This window comes from Dioscorea cayenensis, chromosome 9 (assembly GCF_009730915.1).
Source record: "Dioscorea cayenensis subsp. rotundata cultivar TDr96_F1 chromosome 9, TDr96_F1_v2_PseudoChromosome.rev07_lg8_w22 25.fasta, whole genome shotgun sequence".
NCBI lineage: Eukaryota > Viridiplantae > Streptophyta > Magnoliopsida > Dioscoreales > Dioscoreaceae > Dioscorea > Dioscorea cayenensis.
This window is the reverse complement of record NC_052479.1, coordinates 30,925,908-30,937,445: the sequence shown is the minus strand read 5'-3', so window position 1 is coordinate 30,937,445 and position 11,538 is coordinate 30,925,908. Positions and strand designations below refer to the sequence as shown.

Here is an 11,538-nt window from a genome sequence, read left to right as displayed (position 1 = left end):
CTGCACTTTAGAAGACCTTTCAAAAAAAAAGGATTTTTTCCTACGGGTCGAATACACAAAGTAATCAAACTCCCACTCGGTGTATAGTTGACCAAAATGATGTCTGACTAGATGAAATTAGAACCGCTCGAGAATTTCCACCACCATTTGCCTAAAATGGCAAGATTAAAATCAGATAGGTTAAAAATACCTCATCCGCCTTGGTCTTTGGATTTGAAAATCTATGACCAAGCCACAAGACGATATTTTGGTTTGGAGATATCACAACCACTCCATACGAAATCGCGCTGGATTCTGTCAATCTCTTTTCACACCTACTTAGGTAGCTTGAACACTGACATCCAATAAGTGGGTAGTGAAGAGAGGACATAATTGATTAGAATAAAACACCCTTCCCGAACCCGAATCAGAAGATTCTGCTTGGAAAACTAGGATCATAGTTAAGTGAAATCGAGAACTCTTTGATACCACTTACATTTGTCACGCCCCAAACCCAAAGCATTGACAAACGGCCACATACCTACAAGGCCGTAACCAAGTAGGCATGCAAGGCCTCAATACCTGTAACACACTAGAAAGAACAACATCTAATTGGAATTCAACAAAGTAAATAAAGACAACACACAAGGTCCATAAATATAGATAGCTACACAGTAGGAGCAAGTTTGATGGAAAGATCTATATAATAATGAAAGATGTACCAAATGACAATAACATAATCAGGTTGAAAATGTCAGTTTTTACTCCAAGGTTAAGGTCAGAACGTGAACTATTGTAATGATCTTTCACAAATAAATGCATGTATTTGTTTCTTTGGTGGTAGATTCATTCATTATTGCATTAAATGTCATATAGTTCTTAGTTATCATGAAACTTGCAACTTTTCTATTTCTCATGCTTGAATTAACATATGCTTATTCCCTTAATAATCACCTATTATAATCAATATTGACTAGCCAAGCTGATGAATATGCTAAGTCTAATGTAAACCAGTGAAACATAAAGTTTGAAATCTTGAAATCAATCGCATGAAAACTAGAATTCAAAAATTACCCAAAAGGAAATTAATTTGAAAAATACTTGAAGGAAATTTGTTGGACACATCAAGAAGAATATGAAGTTAGAATGCAAAAAGATGGTGATTATATCATCATACTTCATCACAATATCCATGAGGTATAGGCTAATGATCGACACAGAGTGTGAACACCCGCAAGCGCACGGGGTCGTCAAGTAATAAACCACTCGTGCACGCACGAGTGGGTCGTATTCCCAAGGGGCCTGAGGAGCTACTTTACTCACTTCTTACTTGTTGTTTATCTCACCGATTCCAATTCAAGAGAAAAGAAGAAAAGAAAGCAAAGTGAAAAGTAAGAGAAATTCTTAAGAAATATGATACGATCAAAACACGGGAGAAGCTCAAGGTTGGAAAATGGTCACGGATGTGGATCCCCAAGGGGGTTACTTAAGTGAGTAGGAAATTGAGTAGTTAAGCACGTGGCTAGTTGGACCAAGAAAACCAAAACTTAGGTCAACCCGATGGTCACGACAATTGACCCATAACCCGGTGCAAGTATTGAGTAAGGAAATTCTTCCACCCAACTTCCCACACGGTTGCAAGGAGAATGATGGTTTTCACAAGTTAGGGTAGAAACACAAGTAGTTTTCAATCCTAGGAATGGAGGGGTACAAATACCCGATGGTCACAACGTATTTATACAATAATCCCTTCCTAGCTTGGTGAAGTCTAGCACTAAGGCAATGGTCATGCTACAAAGTGCTACCAAGGATTTGATACATCACTCAATCAAATGTACCAAAACAATCAAGAACACCAAACAAGGATCACAACAAGCCAAACATGCATAAACTACTCAAATAAACCAAAACATCACAAGTTCACCCCCAAGGTTCACCTACATCCGGTGACCTAGGGGTTTAGTTGTTCATGTTCAACAAAGAAACCAAACAATCCATACAAACAACTAAAATAAACATGAGGAACACTCCCTCAAACGGTGAAGACCGAATGACGCTTGAATCCCCGGAGAAAACCTTCCGAAGACGCCACTTGAAGGGGTGGCTTCCCGTTGTCTTCAACCTCCAAGCAATGTAGCCCTAGAAGTAGATCCTCCTAATTCTTGCTCTCCCCACCGAGAAATGCTCGGATTTCCTCCCGTTTTGCCCTCCTCAAGCTCGGGTTCAAGGTGGTGTGGAAGTGCTTTCCAAACCCTAGCCGTCTCTTGCCCAAAGAAGATGAAGATCCAAGAAGATGATGCACAAAAAGAAGCCCCTCAAAGCCTTTTAACCCCCAGGTCCCGATGGGTAAACGGGTCAATATACCGGCCGTATGCCGACCCCTCGGGATTTCCAGTTTTTTGCCGAGAAGCCCGTGATGAGCTACAGTGAAATTGCTACAATAATCCCAGGCCTGAAAACGCCGTTTTGATGCCGAATTCATCCCCAATCGCGTCGCCGAGTCCCCTAGGCTTCTATTAGGCCTGAAATGCAAAAATAACACAATTTAGACCAAAAAGGCATCGATTCAACAAATAAATATAAAGAATACTACAAAACAAATACATGCAAAATACATACTTTTAGACATTTATCAACTAACTAACTCAACAAAGAAAGATGATAAGTTTAATCATATTGTAACTAAATGTATAATTTTTGTTTCATAGCTCGGTATAGAGTAAACATTTGCTAATTACTTTGATATGCCACTGTCATACACATATGGCAGTCTCATGGAATGACATCATTTAAGGATGAAACAAATTGTTTTCTAGCAATAACTTGAGTATCACCACTTACAGCATGTCCAAACATGTCCAACTCCTATCAACTTGTTCATTCTCCCAAGTTAGCAAAATAATCTAGTCCATTTGTATTTGCCTTTTCTTCATGTTTTTTCCCATTTTAAAAGTTCCCGCATAGACTTTGTAATCACCATTACATTATTCACCCAACCCCCTCACAACCAATAAACCAAACAACTGCAAAACTATGTCATGATTTCTAGAACAATATCAAATTTATCTAGCATCATAATACTCTCCAATGATGGTGGCAGAATTACCTCAAATCAAGATCAACACACAAAAATTGAGTGCCTTTATCAGACCTCTCTCCATCATCACTATCAGAATCCTCGACACCCTCATCAAAGATGCGCATTATAAAAGGCTCACCAACACTAACATCATGTCCATGAGAAAATTCCCTGCAAACAAAGTTCAAGAAACCGACACTACAAAAACAATAATTGAACAGCATAGGAATCAACAAACAAAAGCTAAGACACACTTACGGGTGCATGACTTCCTTCAAACACTGCGGAAGAAAAGTTCCCAAGCTGCAACTCCAATGTGTTGATCTCTAAAAGGAGATCCCCAAGAATCCATTATGGCTGGGGATCAGCCGCAGCAACAACTGGACAAGATTTAGGGCACCGAAGCTCCAATTGAACAAAAACCCTATAAAGAAATAAAATGAAGAATTTCAAAAGCAGAAGTTTGGTTCAAATGGGAGAATCATCCAAGGTGTTTGACTTACATCCTTGAAATCAGAGGGGTGCCTGCAACCATGCCATGAAGCTTATGCGAGAGGGCTTCATACAAGTGGATGCGGAAGCTGTTGACCAATTGAGATAAAAACGACAAAAATGAGCATAATCTTGGTGACAATTGTTTTTAGGGCTTAAGGAAGCAACACGATCGATGCAGATGGAAAAATAAGAAGAGGAATGACAATGAGACAAAGTTTAGGAAGAAGGGTTCCTTGCATACAATTTCTTCTCTTTTTGTTCTTATAGAACACTGTTTAAATTTTTATGATATTCTTCTTCTTTTTTTTAATTCTATAATATACTTATTGTGATTATTTTAGTATACATTAATTGCATAAAATAATATAAACCTTGTAACATATTACTTTGTTAATGTTTTATTTGTCAAATTCTCAAAAAAATTACAATGTTTAATAAATTCATTTTTTTCCTTATCTTGGCAAATTAACAATTTTAGTTTTATTTTTTAAAATTTTATATTATTTTATTTTTTGGATGATTAAATCATTTTTTTTTTTAGCAATTTAACCCTTTATTTTATTTTACTTTATTGTAAACTGTGCCTAACCACAATTTCGTTAGTTTGTGAATCTATTGAATCTATAGTTATATTTTGAATTCGATTTTCACAATGTGGTTTCACCTCTCATGCCTATGTCAATTTATATATTTATAAGTTTATCACACATTGATCATAAATAAAAACAAGTTACTCTCCCGGTTAGTGAAAATATTTTAAATTATAAAAAATATTTTATTAAAATTAACTTTAAGTTTTACTTGTAAAAGAATTTGTAGTTTAATTAATTTATTTTTTTAAATTCAATAAGCATTAATTTAAATCGAACACTTACATCTCAATTAAAAATGAAGTATTAACAAGCCACTGGTCCAATTCTTTCAAGTATCAAGAACGGCCCAATATAGTGAGGATTTAGCTTTCCCCTGCTACGAAACTGTATTGCCCCTTTCCAAGGTAATATCTTCAGGAAAACTCTATCACCCACTTGAAACTCTAAACCTCTTCTCTTGTTATCAGCATAGCTCATTTGTCGATCCTGGGCCACTTTCAACCTGTCTTGAATTACCTTCACTTTTCTTTAGTTACTTCAATCAATTCCACACTTTGCAACTTTCTTTTACCAACTTCACTCCAACAAAGAGGTTTTTGGCACTTACGTTCATACAAAGCTTCGTAAGGAGCCATACCAATACTTACATGCAAATTATTGTTGTAAGCAAATTCCACAAGAGGTAAATGCTTGTCCCAACTTCCCTGGAAATCAAGAACACAAGCCTTCAACATCTCCTCAAGTACCTGGATTGTACGCTCTGATTGGCCATCTATCCGAGGATGGTATGCAACACTGAGTCTCAAAGTGGTCCCCAAAGCCTGATGAAACTTTGGCCAAAACTAGATGTGAACCTCGGGTCACAATCTGACACAATTGGAACAGGTACTCCATGGAGTTTAACCATTTAGCTTATAAATAGTTCCGTTAACCTTTCCAAAGAATATTTGGTATGAATGGCCAGAAAAATGGGCTGATTTCGTCAAATAGTCCACAATGACCCACACAATGTCATGCCCCTGAAGAGTATGCTATAACCCAACCATGAAATCCATAGTAATATGCTCTCATTTCCACTCTGGGGTAGGCAAAGGTTGTAATAATCCCGCTGTTTGTTGATGCTCTGCTTTTACTTATGGACACACTAAGCATCGTGTTACAAACTCTGCAATCTCGCAATTCATTCTAGATCACCATGAATTCTCCCTGATCATATGATACATCTTAGTACTGCTTGGATGTACTGCGTAGGATGGGGAATGAGCTTCCTCTAAAATAGCACTTCTAAGTCCTGTATCCTCTGGAATACAAACCTTTCCCCGAAACACAAGAATACCACCACTACGAAGCCCAAATTCACTAGGTTCACCCTTTTTCCAAACTCTGTAGTTCTTTCATTAACTCTTCATCTGTTCTCTGAGTTTCTTGAATCTGCTCAAGTGACGACTGTCTTACCACAAAAGTTACCAACAGTTCCCTTTTGGCTCAATCTTAATTCTGACATCCATGTCTCGAAGAACTGGAGGGTAGTCAAACACCAAATCATAATCTTTAATCAACTCCAGCCATCTACGTTGCCTCAAGTTTAGCTCTTTCTGAGTAAACAAATACTTTAAACTCTTATGACTAGTTTAATCAAGCATCTCTCTCTTTAGAGATAATATCGCCATATCTTTAGGGCCAAAATCTACTGCCAGTAACTTCAAATCATGGGTAGGATAATCCAACTCGTGCTTCTTCAACTGTCAAGAAATATAAGCTATCACTCTCCCATCTTGCATCAATACACAGTCGAGATCCTATCGCGAAACATCACTAAACACTACAAACTCTTTACCACGGGTAGATAGAATAAGCACTGGCACTGAAGTTAGGCAGCTCTTCCACTCTTGAGAACTCTTCTCACATGTCTCACCCCAACCAATGATTGCTTCAACCTTCTTCTGTTCCACACAAATTCTTTTTTCTAGGTACCAAATGTCCAAGAAGGACCATTTCTAGTGACCAAAACTCGCACTTGGAGAATTTCGCATACAACTTCTTTTCTCGAAGGATCTGCAATACTGTACACAAAAATGTTGCGCATGCTCTTCTTTAGTTGCTGAGTAGATCAAAATATCGTCAATAAAGACAATCACAAACTTGTCAAGATATGGTCTGAAAACTCTGTTCATCAGGTCCATGAAAGTGGCTGGGCATTAGTCAAATCGAAAGGAATGACCAAAAATTCATAATGCCCATATCGTGTACGGAACGCTGTCTTCGGCACATCCCTCTCCTTGATCTTCAACTGATCAAACAAATCATCTGGGTAAAGGATACTTTTTCTTGATGGTCACCTTGTTCAATTGCCGATAATCTATACATAATCTGAAAGAACCATCTTTCTTCTTCACAAAGAGAACTGGTGCACCCCAAGATGATACACTCTGCCGTACAAACCATTTGTCTACTAAATCTTGTAACTGCACTTTTAACTCCTTCAGTTCTGTTGGTACCATGCAATACAGAGGAATGGAGATTAGAGCAGTACCCGGTACCAAGTCAATAGCAAACTCAAACTCTCAATATGGGGGTAATCCTAGCAATTCATCAGGAAATACATCCTCAAACTCTTGGACAATGGGGACATCCTTGAAGCTTGGTTCAATAATTCTTGTATCCATTATCTGGGCCAAATATGCTTCACATCTCTTAAGCAACAATTTCCTTGCTTTCAAAGAAGATATCACACACCTCGAAAGAACCTTCCTTTCACCCTCAAGAACAATACCAAATCCATAAGAGGTCTGCAAGGTCATTTCCTTCCTGAAACAGTCAATGGCGGCTTTATGCCTATTCAACCAGTCTATCCTGAGTATGGCATTAAAATTTTGTATCTCCAATGGAACCAGATCTACCTTAAAATCAATACCCTTCACATTGATAGGATATCCTCGGCAAACTACCTTTCCGATAATCTCTTCGCCCAGGGTGTTTGGATCACCAAGTCACAGTCTAAAGGAGAAGCTATTCTTTCGACATGATATGCAAATGCAATGCTGCCAAAAGATCTCTCTGACCCTAGGTCTATCAAAACATATACCTCATGCAAAAAGATAGATACTGTTGTACCCTGTCCAAATTTGGACCTAGGATCTTCTCTTATTTCTGTGAAATGCATTAGGGTAAAATGGTAATTTTGCATTAATAGATTTTTACTGGATTGCACAGTTGGTTATGTGCGAAAATCCTGCCAAAAACAGGGGGCAATTCAGTTATTTGGATTTTGTTTCCATTCATGTGTTAGAGGGGCAATAGAGTAATTTAGAAAAGAAAAAAAACATTGTAGCAGCCCATTACTATAGTTAAACCAGCCTGTTTCTGTAGTTTTTGCAGCCCAGCACTGTTGATTCTGTCTGTTACTGCAGCAGCCCAGTACTGTAGCAAACCGACACTGTAGCAGTCCGAGAGTTAAATTCAAAATTCTTTTCTCTTCCTTCTTCTTTCCTTCTCCTTCTTTGCTTCTCCATGCCGGCCGAAACCTCAAAATATAGAAATTTTTTTCCGGCGACCAATTCCGGCGAACCAACACCTAAAATTTATTCCCCACATCCTCTTGAGTAAGGTAAGAGCCTTTATCCGAGTTTTTACCATGTATTTCTTCCGTATTTTCATCGTATTCGTTATTTAGAAACCTAGACCAAAACCTTAGATTTTCCATGATTTGTGGGAGTTTTTGGGCTTAAAATGAAGCCCTTGATGTCGTCAATTGTTATTCATGAGAATTGAGGCAAAATTTCATCGTTTGATTTTGTAAAATGAGAGAAAATCATTTGTAAGGTTCGGGTTTTACTGTAGCAATCCCGAAGTTACTGTAGCACCGAAAAACTTTGGTCTTTTCTTTTATTTCTTTGATCCAAATTGAAGCTCTTCATTCACTGAACTTACTGGTACTAGGTTTACTCCATTCTGAGGTCGTTTGGGTTCAAAATGACAATGTTTTGCCCTAAAACCCTAAGGTTTCATATTAGGCATGTATAAATGCATTTGCATGCATTCTCTTTAGCTATCATTCTTGTGTTCATTAGTATTTGGATTCCCTGCTTGTATCTAGGTGGCGAAGCATCCTCCAAGGGGAAGGAAACCGCCAATCAGTGTGCGCGTCTCCACGCGAGGCAACATGTTCTGTGAGTGGGTTATGTTGAGTGCACAATTCTAATTGAGTATTGAAAATATTTTAATTGTTTTTCTGAAATGATTTCCATGGCTTTATTATGTTTTTAAATCACTAGCTATAGGAGAAAAGAAAGTGTAAATAACCACTAGAGACTATGGTTTATTTAAAATGACTTGTGGTTTACTCTCTGAAAAATCATGAGAAAGCTTACTGATGATGTACTTACGCTAGTTGAGATTGAATTTGAGGGCATACATGCTTGGTGGATAAATGGAAATTGTTAGTTATTACAACGAGTTCATTGAGCTTATGGGTTATAAGTGAAATTGATTATGTATGTTCAATGGATGATTAAATCTCCCTAATGATGCATAATTTCTGAAGTTTTGAGGCATGATGTGATAAACATGGTACATGGAACCTGATGAAGCCTTAAATGCTAAGACATATAATTACACTAGTACGTTGGAAATTGAATGACTTGTGGAACCTTATACATGATTTTTGGTAGTTAGTGAGATTTATACTAATATCTTCTTTGCAATATTTGAGAACCATGAATGACATAATTATACTTATGTTGTAGAATCATCAAAGTTGATGAGGTTTGTTCTTGTGAGCATAGTGTAGGGTGCTTAATTGTGGTTTGATCATATCGGGATATACATATGTATATATATATCGGGTGGATGCCAATGTTATGATTATTATTTTAAATGAAATTTATTTAGAAGGTTGATGATGAATAGCTTGAGCTATATATGTGACAAGTGTTGAATTGCAAAGACTGAATATTCCTGTGAATTTTTAATAATAGTTTGATCTAATGCTGCTAAGAGGAGATAGTTAACTTTTGAGTATTTTGACAATGAGATTATTAATCGATGAAGTAAATATTGATGTTGAGGTAACGACACCATGATAAGGATTTAAGATATGATTGAGGATAAGAAAGGGTTAAATAGTAAAAACTTGTGGAAGTAAATACCTGATAATGTGTAAAGTAGGATTCAATCAATATATATTGGTAGGTGTAAATATACGTGATGGGATGAACACATTTTATGACTTTTAAAGGACTTGGATATTGGGGTTGACTAGACTTTGGAGAGTAATCTTGTACTTTTAGGAAAACTTAGTGAGTCAAGAAAGAGAAAAGCTAGAATGATCCTAAGTAACTTCGAGGTTTAACTAGAACAAAAAGCTATGCTTGTTTTGATGACTTTTATTGTATTTCAAAACTTAATGTTTCTTTTTCTACACTATTGGCATCAACTTTTTAGAAATGGTTTGTATAACCTTTCACTTGTATAAGTAAGCTTTTTGATATTGATAGTTATGAAAATAAAGGGTTTTTTTATTTTCTGATTGGCATGTTCTTCTGGATTGTGAGTATTACAGTGTATTTGATATTAGCTGCTTTCTTGTCTAAGGCAATGTTTCAATCAACTTGAAGAGCTTCGCATGTTATTGGGTTATTCTTGGCATTTGGGACAACAATGTTTTTTTGAATGTATTTGCACATCGGGATCAGAATATTATTTGAAAAATTTATACGTATTGCTATGCTTTGGCTTTTGGATTTGTGGAAATAATGTTTATTTCCGATATGTGAATGCTTGTCCTGGATAAGGACCCTGTGGTATGATTTATACAGATTATATTATGGCTACATTTACATGATGGTTTGGATGGTGACGGCGGGCTAAGGCCCGACTACTGCAGTAGTGGGTCCCCACGGGCCAGCCTTTAGAGGTGGCGTGGAGGACCTGGGTGTTGATTTGTCCAGATCAGGTGGGAGCGTAGATCCCTGATTGGATGATACATCGGGATCCCGGGGTCACCACACGGGACCGGTGGGCCAACGTCAAGGGTGCGAAGACCTTGACGGCTCTCAACTTAGTCGCGACGGCGGCTAATGTTAGAGAGAGTGTTTTAGGCCATTGTTTATTTGATCGAGATGAGATTTCAATATTTGAGGAAAATTCTATTTTCTTGCAATTGGTATATTCGAATTGTGATCTTTTACATAGCATGTCTGATATCTTAATGCTTTTCGAACATGTATCATGCAGAATTGAGGGTTTGTGATTATAGAGGACTTTTTATTTGTTTAAGTTGGTTTTTCTACTCATTTTGGTAAATTATATCCAGGCATTTGTTTTATACATGTTGATGTTTTTTTTTGTCTATACTCGTGAGAATTTATGTTTTGGTTTTTAAATACCAAGGTTTCATATCCTGTATTTTCATTGTGTTGCAAATGTGAACGTTCTAGTTCATTTATGTTATTGTAAAATGTGTTTATTGGAATTTCCTCGATTTGTTTTGATATTCTGTTAGATTTGTGCTAACCCATTCACTGAGTGACTATGGTTACTCACCCCCCTCCTCTCTTCCAGGTTTTAGTGGTTTTGGTCGTCATAGCGAGGCGAAGTGCTTGGCAATTTGTATCCCGAGTCAGGTTGTTTGTTTACTCTTAATCAGGTTGCATTGTATGAGTGCAGTGGATCCACTAGTGTTATTAACTCTGTAAATGTGATTTGTATATCTTTCACTTTACTATTGATTCTTCGAGTGAAAGTTTTGTTTTTGGTACCTTTATTATTGCGGTGTTGTTTAGCAGGAGTTTGTGAGCCTTGCGATGACTCGAGGGTTGAGTGGTGTGTGTCCCTCCTCGGGATCGTCGCGGCGGTTGTCACGTGGCGGGCCCGCGGGTCGGGACGTAACAGATACAATACCTGTAATCACGTTGGGTCTGTCCTCGGCTTCCTCATTGGTCATGGCAAAAACTCGGGTCTGAGAACGGGTTTGTGGTCGCTGTATTTCACCTTGTGAAACATTACTAACAGCAACTGATCTGGTTGGGGCAACTGGTGCAGACCCAGTAAACTGTACACCCTTCGGCTGACTTTGTCGTCCGGTAGAGGGAGGTGCTGGACCTGGTGCTCCACATCCTAAATCTGGACATGCTGACTTAAGGTGGCATGTCTGCCTACACTGATAGCATTTGCATGGCTCCCAGCATGGACCAAGATGAAATCTGTTGCCGTTCCGGCATCTAGGAACATTTCCAGTTGAGGTTCCTCTAAAACTGCCACTCGCAGATATAGTACCCTTTCGACTGCCCACTTGTCCGAACAACGGTTTAACCGAGCTAGATCCTGTAAAATCTGAAAAATGTGCCCTCACTCTTACTACGCTTGGATGCCCTTGAAAAATCTGAGTTTCTT

The 11,538-nt window shown here is 37.8% G+C and overlaps 1 long non-coding RNA gene across 1 annotated transcript; it reads left to right on the top strand.

Moving 5' to 3' along the window:
• The first annotated feature begins 7,642 nt into the window (after positions 1–7,642).
• LOC120269416 lies at positions 7,643–10,867 on the top strand. The gene is made up of 3 exons (XR_005539158.1): positions 7,643–7,753; positions 8,243–8,315; positions 10,708–10,867. It is a non-coding gene; the product is annotated as an uncharacterized LOC120269416 (long non-coding RNA).
• The last annotated feature ends 671 nt before the right edge of the window (positions 10,868–11,538 follow it).